We start from the raw sequence: 10,853 nt of genomic DNA, 5'->3' as shown, positions 1-10,853 counted from the left end.
GCACTCGCTCGCGGCCTGCCTTGAACAAGCGGCACGCGGATTATCCGTAACGGCAGCGGCCTTCTTAAAGGAGATACAATTTAATTGGAGCTCAACTTCCTCAGCCTTTCACCTTGGCGACCATTCTTCTGCCTCGGTTCAGCCAAGTTTCTATCGTCGATACCTCGTGGATGTAATTCTAAAAACTTGCAGGATCTATAAAACCTTGATTTATATTATTCGTTCGAGAGATAGGAATGGAAATGATTATACGTTCACGATGAACATTGTTGTGGATAATGTGATATTGATATGAAATGTTACGAACGAGTGTTAGGTTATACTGTGTTATCAGGAAATTAACTTCTCCTTCTCGTATTCGAATCTGTCAATTTTGTTATAAATTTGAAATTAGTGTTACAGAGATATCAATACTTATTTTATTTAGATGCGTAGATTGTTAACGAAAGAATTTTTTATACGGTATACACAAGAGAGACAATCGTTGAAAACAATTGCTCAATTTGTACGCATAATAAAATTGTAATAAATTTGAAGTTAAGATATATGCATGTATTATTATTTATTATTATCATCATTCAATCGTTGAAATATAACTTGAAAAGCCAGCTTTGGAACAACTGACAGATATTACACGTTCGTGCAACAACGACATAACCTAAAAATCACGATTTTTTATCATTTTGTATCTAAGCAAAATCTTTATGTTATATTATATTGTATATGAAAAAGATTATGTCATATTAAGAAAATTATTTACAAACATCTTTAAATCATATAAATCTATATAATATTTTCCATTAAATACAATCTATAAAATAACATTATTTCATTCTCTCATATCATGTTATTCATATTATTAGACTTATTTTAACATGCTCAGACCTAACATTAAAATAAAACTTCTTTTAATCTCTATTGATCCCAAAGAATTGCAAAGACAGAATGACATAAACAAATTTTCCGTTCTTCGAAATCTGTTAATCTGGCGTCGACGCCAGATTACGCGTCGTTCAAACGGAGAAAGTGGTATTCGTAAATCGTCGAGTCAAACGGTAGCGACCAGCGGCCGAAGAATGAGAAAGCAATCATAGGCCGGACGAGATTCGTTGATCGCTAACGAGTTGATCCGTTTCCCGTGGCTCGATCTATTTCTTCCGATGGAATGGCATCGCTTTCACGCCGCGAAACATCCTCTCCCGAGGGGCCGCTCTTTCTTGTTCGCCGTCCGAGGAGCGCGCGCCTCTGCGTTTATGTGACGGTTCTCAGTTTCGAATTTGTGAAATTTTACGCGTGAAAACGATCTCCCTCGAGGATACATACAAGATGTAATTATCCGTACAAGAAATGAGAATTGCAATGATGAGAAACGATTGGTGTAATACTCGAGTGATTATAATTGTAGAAATTTTTCCTGTTTTAACTTGCTTTTTTTTGTTTATAGAACAATTTAATAAGTAGAGTGATTTTAAAATAGAGTTTTATTCTATTCTGAAGGTGAATATTTTATAATTGTAAAAGTTATGGCATAATTTCAAAAGGTTTTTATTCGATTTGGGGAAAATTTTATTTGATATGTTAATAAAGTTTGACACGTGAGCAATATAAGTGTCGTAAAATGTTACTGAAAATTTTTTTTTATTGTTGGTTTTTTTTTAACGAAACTTTAACCAATGGTTTTGAATCATATTTACATATTTAATTCTTTATTTATTACATTTATAATTCATCATATAATTCAAACATTTATTATTTGTTACAAAATAATTCAAAGTACAAATATATTATTTTTGGTTTTATTTTATTTATAAAAATTTCAGAAATATAACAGTAAAAATTTCGTTAAGATATTCTTTTGTTATTCATTTCTATATTGGGCAAGAAACTTTTATGTACAGCAAAATGTTAAATATATTAAAATTAAAAATCTTGAATATTTCTATAGACAAAGATAAAATAAGTTTAAAAGTAGATTAATGATCATCTGGCCCGACAAATAAAAGGAGTAAAATTTGAAAGTCCGTAGAATATATCCACGATAGTCCACGTTTTAAATGCTTTGAACAGCACATTCTTGCTTCTCGAATCCGTGCACCGTCTTATTAAGCGCTGAAGAAGCTCGCCAACTTCGTCTATGCGCTCGTGTTACACGCGCTGGAATTTACGGCATTGCCATTAAACTTCGTGGAATCTCTCATCGTTAGCCACTAGAAACGCCGGATCCTCATTATAATTACTGTTATGATTCAACCACTGTGAATCTGTTGCATTTCACCGGCCACTTTGCCCGTGTGCTAATGAAACAACATTTTAATAAAAACTTGGACAAATGAGATGTACCGAGTGATTTATCCGACACAAAGATCTTAAACATCTTCTTCATCGTTAATCATACAGATGCATATTAAAAGAATTGTACAAAGAAGTGAAAAAATTCAACGTAAATTGTATAGCATCCGTTCACAAAACGAAGAAGCGATTATATTTTAACACACAGAAAGAATAAAAAATTTGCAAATTTATACAACCGAAAATTCATAGAATAATAATAAAACTTGATTAATTTGATGAAAAAAAAATTAAACAACAATTTAAACATCTATTCATCTTGCTTTCTAAGAGCACGAAAATATTTATTTATTTTGTTTTCCACGAAAATAAATTTATTTAACACTTTAGTAGACGGGAAGCAGGTCAATACAGTGATATGTGATACGTGTAATAAGAATAAAAAATTTTATCAATACGATTTAACTAAGAATTTATTTCGATAACGTTCAATCCTGTCATGAGCTCATTACGATGCGATCACCCAGTACGGAGAAACAGCAATAAGAAGTAAAGAGCTGGCAGTTTCTTATCAGGCGCGAACGTGGCAGCTTACGTAGGTGCGATATTTAAAAGCGAAGGCGTGCCACGAGCAACTTTCCATGGTGCCTCGTTGCCCGCTATTAATTGAATGATCGCACCCTTGGCGATTTATTATGCGCAGTTTAATCGGATCGCGTACCGGACAGTCGGTACTGTTAATCTGCTCGCGGTCCATTCCTCTACGCTCGTTATCTCGCGCGAGGGAAGCCTCGAGTCGCGCGCGGAAGCCTATTACACGGCTTGTAATAAGCGGCTCGCCGCGACGTTCAGGAACAACTGTTCGTGTCGGCATCGCGAATTAGAATCTCTTGGTTGCCTTCGGGACAGCGCCTAAGGTTCGATGAAAATCGAGCTTTTCTATATTATACATATTTAACCGAATGAATCTATTTCTTTTTTTTTTTTTTTGATCTAATTCTTTTTTATTATTATTATTATTATTATTATTATTATCTGCTTGTAAACGAGTGGATTTGAAATTGTTTGTTGGGAAAAAGTTGAGTGGAAAGTTTCGTGTGGAAGGATGTTGATTTGACTATAAGAACTATCAATCTGTGGTGAGTTTCAAATAGTCGAATGAAACATGATCTGATTGATCGTAAATCTGTATAATTGACATGTAGCATTATTGTAGCAATAGTGGAATTTGCTTTAGGTAATTGAAGATTCGTAGAACTCGAAAGTTAGATCCTATTAGATCCCTTGATACATATCTAGAATATATCATATGGATGAAATTTAACTATAGAAATAATTTTGGATTCATTGAATTGTACGTGTATATTGACAATACAAATATAATATTGAATCGAATTCAAATATCGAACCTATTAGAGTCAATATATATGATAATATATATGGTATAGCTTTTATATTTATAGGCGATATTAGATTCAAGATTCATAGCAATAGGCAAATTTGAGATATTTTAGATATAGGATCCTTTGAGATGTTTAGAATTTGAACCTCGAATGTAGAGAGTTTCATACATATATCTGTGATACGTTCAATTTATAACAGTAGATATTTATTCTTTGGCAGTTCAAGATTTACAACACTATTAATAATTTTATAATATATATATCTTAATAAATTTAAAAATAAATTCTATTAATGTAAGAAATGATTTGTTAAAAGTAAAATTGCATTTCTGTTCTCAAAAGGAACAAGAAATGTGACATGCAAGACCTAATTATGCGTTATTCTTTCAAATTAGATCAACAGACAAATTACCATAAGCTTCACGTATCTCGATATTTATGAGGAAGAATGTTTCTTACCAACGCTCTTCCTTGTTCGTTACGGTTCGCATATATACGCATTCGAGAACCAGTCGAAGATCATTATCATTATGTTACCATGCGGATAACGTAATTGAATCTCTAAAAGCAGCTTCTTCTTCGTTTCGCCACTTATTACCACGTTGGTCGTTAATCCGCGCAGAGGGAAGCCAATAGTCAAGCAGGTGTTAAAGAATAATGCTTTGATGATAATGGATCGACAATGTGAATGTGGGCCGTGTGAGATCACCCGGGAAATTAAATAATTACCGTCAGTAATCGATCTGGCGAAGTTCGTTCACGCTTATATTGATGACAGAGGCGTACGAAAACAGCGACGTTGCGTTTGCAGTGAAAGCGCGCGCGGTACTTTTCGACATGATTGATCGTTGGGGAGATTGAGTATCGGAGATGTATCTCGCGCATGCGCGGACGTCGCCGCCTAATGACCGTTCAGATCATTCGTGCCGTGGTTACGCCGCGTCGCGTGAGAATGCGTTACACTCGTTCAATTTTGTGTTATTGTGCTATTTTTGTGGAAGTTCTTACGTTTGGCATAACTTGCAGAAATCATCGATGTGTCGCGTGATGGATTATTCAAGCGTTCAACGATACAATTCAAAGGTATGAAACAATATGAAGTTTGTAATTAGATTTATTTCATTTACTTTTTTTTTTTATCTAACGTCTAACGAATCAAATATGGCTGACGCTGTCAGAAACACGGGAAAATTGTCGGTTTCGGTGCAAGATTTTCGTGATAATCGAGAACTGGTAATGATCTAGTTGTAGGCGTATGAAAATGTAACGTCATCCAGAGAAAGTGTATCGTTTATATTTACGTTTGATGTATGCGTGAACGCGGAATGATTTTCACGATAGAAATTTTGCACGTGGCGAGATATCATCATGATCAGAGCAATCTCAATTTCCCGTGTCTTGCTTGGGGAATACGGCATTGGGACAAAAATTCGATAATTATTATTATTATTATGTTGCGATCGGTTTCGTTATAATCAATAGCTATATTCGCATTCTTAATAGTCGTGACAGTGGTATGTTACGCTGCTATATATTCCGTAATTCTGCCTTTGAATAATCTCCATAATGTACATATGAAATCGCATAAAATCAAAAGAAATCGAGATGTTGTTCCTTTTCTATCAATCTGAGAGAAACGTATAGCATAGCGTGATTGAACACGTGTGCCATTCGTATTTATAGGCTTATTTTAGCGTGACTTCTTGATGAAAGGGTAATGCGTGTGTTATTACACTCATAAAAACCTACAATAAATCTCACTAACATGTATGGTAGAATAATTACAGGAGAGTAGTAAGAAATAGTAAGAATTCATTTACTTTTTACATTACTCGTGTTACGAATGTTTGTAAATTAATTTTTTATTCTTGCGTTATAACGCAAATATTCAGTATATAATTTTTTTGTTTTTTTTTTGTGAATTATTATTTCACATTATATTTGAAATGAAATGATTTTTAAAAAATAATCATTTCATTTATCTTTATAAAAAATTTATTTCAATATAATTTATTTGATAACAATTTGTTATTCAATAAAAAATATATAAAAATATTTTAAATTAATTCCTTATTCATTCGAATATTAATAAATCTCTAAGAATATTATTTATAAAATATTTTTAGAATTAATTTATAGTTGTTCAATGTGAGATAAAGTAATATCAAATAAGGGTGAGATAGAGAACGAATAGGGCGCAGAGAATGTTAGTTCGAGTACCGAGAACTAGATGGCGGCGCAGTTCATATTGTTTCTCGCAAGTTAAATTGTTTGTGAAACGTTATATCTAACACGAGGAGGTGTATAACCATCAGCTTTGCGCAGTGGCGATATCGTAACCAATGAGGTTCTACCGAGGTGCGATTTTTGCTAGTTGAAAACTTTTACCAATACCCCGCCATGACGATGTGAAAAATCATCGGCTACGGCAATTTTTGGTAACCCCTACGGGGGTTTTTATATAATTATAAACATAAAAGAATTTATTAATATTATTATTATTTTAAAACTAAAATATATCTAATTTCATATTTTACTACTTAAACTTTTATTGAATATTCATGATACGATTTTTTTTTCATTTTTAAAGTCTATGATAATTTTTAATATGATAATTTTCAAAATATATTCACTGATTATAAAATTCAGAGTAAATTGTCAGAGTTATATATTTAATTGTTATAAATCACATATTATTTTATATAATATAACGTCAAATTTGCATCAATTATGTTTCTACCTTATTTCAAAGTATTTCACTTGTTCTTTTTTAAACGTCTTTATGAAAATAATCCTGAATATAATGCCACCTGTTTGCTCTTTCAATTATCATTGTTCCACCCCTTATAACTTTATCGATCGTTTAATTCCGACTGATTGAGTAGCGATTTCTCCATGCGTTTTCCGCGCGATAAATTTCTTATCGATTTCACTCCATTCAGAGGGATTGCATTGTGCACGAGATCATTAAGGCGCGTTTACACAACAGACTATATACACGAATGTACGTGCATGTGTTGTTGCGTGCAACCAGGTCGAGGTCGACGTTTTAGGGTCTATCGAGCGTGTGATTTCCGGCGAATCGGTATAAATGTTGAATAGTTCGTTCACTTACATTAGAGCCACACGCGCCACTCGAAACTCCATTCAGGACGAACGATACGGTGATTAACCTATTTACCTATTGATCGACCGCTACTTCCGACAACCTTGTTTCGCGGTTCGGTGTGTATTCGCCGATTGTTACGCACAATTACCATTGAGGATGTTACCTATGCCTTGCTTGCGAAGTTACTAAAGTATCCTTGCGCTTACATAATGGCGTCTCCATATAGAACTTAATGATTATCGAATGATATCACATCGAGAAGATAAAATCAGTCCTTAAAGTTTTCGAATTTTTTTTTAATGTAATTTTATGATGACAGGGTAGAACAAAGTATTTAATATATGAAATATTTAAATTTTTGTAAGATAGTAAGACTTTTGTTACCAAATGTGATATTATAATTGTTTATTTTTGTTTAAAGTTAAAATATTTATGTGAATATTTCTATTTATAATATTATTATTTTATAATATTTGAAATATTATTTACAAATTCTTCTTCTTCTTTCTCTCTTTTTTTTTTTATATTCTTTCCATGGATAAATTGAACTTGAGAAAACATCACAACGCCACATGAATATTGATAATTTACTTACGGTTACTCGATTTTTGGCATGGAATAACTGAGAACGGTATTTCCATAAAGATGTATACATTCCGTTAAACGCGCCACAATCCAATTCGATGCGTACAGACAATGCGAACGCTCGTTACTCTCACGCAATAGCCCAGCATGCGAGAAATAATTGCGCGTTGCTGGGGCCTTCGACCGAAGATCTGTCGGAAGTTCGTGAGATGTGCGTGATTTAAGAACTTTGGTATTCGTGGGAAAAACCATCGTATCCCGGTCTTTCGTTGCAAATTATTTAATTCTCGCCTCGATGTAACGAATATATATGATTTACAAAATGAGAATTTTAATACAGTAATATCTGATCTCTTTAATTGGTATGCTCTAGAAGAAATCTTTTGTCTTCGGTTTGCGATGCTGATTTTGTTGGAGAAAATGAGAGGGGTTATAAAATAGTTTTAAATATGAGAAAAATTTAAATAAACGTATTGGAATTATCTTTGATTTTATATCTTTAATAATATAATTCTCATCCTTGACTTCGTGTAAGGATTGTATTCTCCATGTATATTTTAATTAATTGTTTAATTAAATCATTTAATTAATTAAATAAGCGGTAAATAGATTTGAATTTGATTTAAGATTATTATAAATAGAAAATTAAAAAGATTTATACCTATTATTACCTTTTATATGTATCTTAATATGCACAGATTTCTTGCATTTCTTTTCTTTCATTTATTATATCTTTTTTTATTACATTCTAATTTCAATATAATTCAATATAATTCATTCCTTTTCTTGGTTATTATTGGTTATTATATCTTCATATCTTTTAATTTTTTTTTTTTTATAAAAGTATAAATGATCAAAGTCAGTGAAAATTATATTTTATGACCGTTTCAAGACATCAAATTTAGGACATGACCCGGGTATCAGGTTACCGCATTTGTTACACTGTCAACCAAACTTTCAAGCAATAAAGATACCGTTTTCCCATATTCGAAAATACGACTAATAAAGTAGAATTTGATGGTAAAATTTCTCTTTTTTCCGTTTACGAATCTATATGAATAAAATTCAAAATTAATTTTACCAGAAACATCTACAAGTTTCTATAACAATTGCAAAAATGGAAAAACCTGTAATAGCACTATTGTTTATTATCTTTCTTTAATTTCTGAAAATGAAAATATAACAATATTTATTATTGTAGTGATATATATTCTTACTTTTTTCTAATTTATACCAAAATACATTCTCTTGTGATAATGAATGAATCGCAACGTGATGATGATAAATAAGAGATAGAACTATCTCTTATCTTATCTCGTCTCGTTTCGTCTCTAAAGAAGCTTCAATCCACTATATGCGCCACGAATAAAATTTGTACAATTAACTTCACGCGTGCAGATAGATCGAAAACGGAGATAAAAACAGCGTTCGAGAGCGCGAACTCGGGGTTTCAGGAAAATTCAAATTCAACTCGGCAAGTTCACGATCGGTTCTGGTAACAGGCTGGTGCCGCAGTGCAAGGTGCGGAAAGTTCGAAAGTTGGAACTTTCGTGGCGCCTTCCCCACCGATCTCTGCGACACGAAGAGCCGCCGCCTCGAGCGGGGGTTTGATCGACGACGGCAGACTTTTAATTACGCCGAGAGCTGATTCGCAAGTTCTGCCGCGCGGAAGCGAGAGATAAGCTCCTCCTCGGCAATGGAACGGAATCCGGCGCGAAGTTACGCCGAAAATTATGCAATTAAAAGTAAGCCAGTGTTGGAGGGCGTCTTACCATTCAATCTCTCCTGATATCGACGCGATTCGAATGTTTCCCTTCTCTTTATAATTCGACGCTTCAATCTTTTCTCTTTTGGATATCATTGGATATTAATATTAAAATTTGTGTTTTGGTATTTATATATGTTATTTTTGGCTGAAGAAATTATCGTATCTGTTATATAAGTGGAAGAGTGAATGAATATAATTGTGATTGCATTGTTAGTATGAATAAGTAGTAGTATAGTATTATATAATTTTCTATGTTTCAAATAAATTTCAAAATTTCGTATTAGCATTATCCTATGATTTCTTTCACTTGAAAAAGAATCTTAAAGCCAATTTGTACTCGTATTTCGAATAATAAAATGAAGGAGATGGTGATATCAATCAGTAATTGAAAAAAATTAGGAAGAAATTTATATTTTTAAATGGAAACTGTAAAAAATAAACCATTTACCAGTTTTCAAGTATCTCCTTTCATTTTTCAAAAATATAATGAAGAATCAATATTGTCTATACATATATTTTGAACAAATATTGCAAATTATTCGAAATGATTTAATCTCTCAATGTAATCTTTGAATTATATTTTTACTGTTTTTAAATGGAATGAAGTTTTATACAATTTTTTTTTCCCATTATTCTCTTTAATTTTTAATATCTCTCATACTGTTAATAAATGTAAATGATGGAAAAAAGTGTATTTTTTCTAAGAAAAAGATCCATATTTGTTTAAAAAATATTTTAAAAAAATTGATATATAATTTTTTTTTACCAAGTTTATTTTTCTAAATTCGTTCACATATATTCATTCCCATGTGAAATGGTGTAATCTAAGGATTATTATACTAAATTGAACATTAAATTGAATATATCATACTAATAACAGATATTCTTATCCGAATGGTCTATAATTCACAATTGCGATAACTTCTCGCTATCTTTCTCTAATTCCAACACAGTCTTTCTAAATTAATTAAAAACCATATTTACGTTCATGCAAAATTTACTTCTAATCAAAATCGTGATCCAAAGGTGATTCAATTATCGGATACATGATTCTACGCGTTGAGGAGGCGTTGGCTCTTCTTCATATCAAAACAAATTAATACTTTTCTTCGATATCTAAACTCATCTGTTAACATTTATTCTTAAATAATACTCGAATAAATATGTTATAATAGTGCTTAAATTTTTATGACGAGAGAATCATCACAAACTCGACTCGTGTCTCATAATTTTATTGTAAATCGGTATTTTTCACTAAATATCAAACTTGATATTGACAAATACCTTTGTGAAAATCAAAATATCTATCGATATTTCCTACCGAATACTTATTCCATTATAGAATCGATAATACTATCTATTACTATTGCGTAATATTAAAAAATAATATATATATAATAATAATAATAAAATAATATATATATAATATTAAAAAATAATAAATAATACTACTATTACTAATTGCGTAATATTAAAAAATAATATTTCTCATAAAAAATAATAAAATAACATTTTTCACGGAAAAGAACAATATCACGATATATCGACGGTATTGTTATCAGCGCTAATTTAATTCTATTTAAAACAAGAATTTCCATGGGACCAGAAAAGAACGATATATCGATGTTCGAAGGCGCGCCTTTTGCCGCGTACTCATTAATCGAATCGCCAGGAGGGACTGGCGACCAGGCACGGCCAG

The 10,853-nt window shown here is 31.9% G+C and overlaps 1 non-coding gene across 1 annotated transcript; it reads left to right on the top strand.

Moving 5' to 3' along the window:
• Positions 1–6,005: 6,005 nt before the first annotated feature.
• On the top strand, positions 6,006–6,146 carry LOC116185176. Its single transcript, XR_004149964.1, has one exon. It is a non-coding gene; the product is annotated as a U4 spliceosomal RNA (small nuclear RNA).
• Positions 6,147–10,853: the final 4,707 nt, after the last annotated feature.

The sequence above is a fragment of the Apis dorsata genome, unplaced genomic scaffold (genome assembly GCF_000469605.1).
Source record: "Apis dorsata unplaced genomic scaffold, Apis dorsata 1.3 scaffold_113, whole genome shotgun sequence".
In the NCBI taxonomy this organism is placed as follows: Eukaryota; Metazoa; Arthropoda; class Insecta; order Hymenoptera; family Apidae; genus Apis; species Apis dorsata.
The sequence above is the reverse complement of the archived record's forward strand: the minus strand, read 5'-3'. Positions and strand labels throughout refer to the sequence as shown.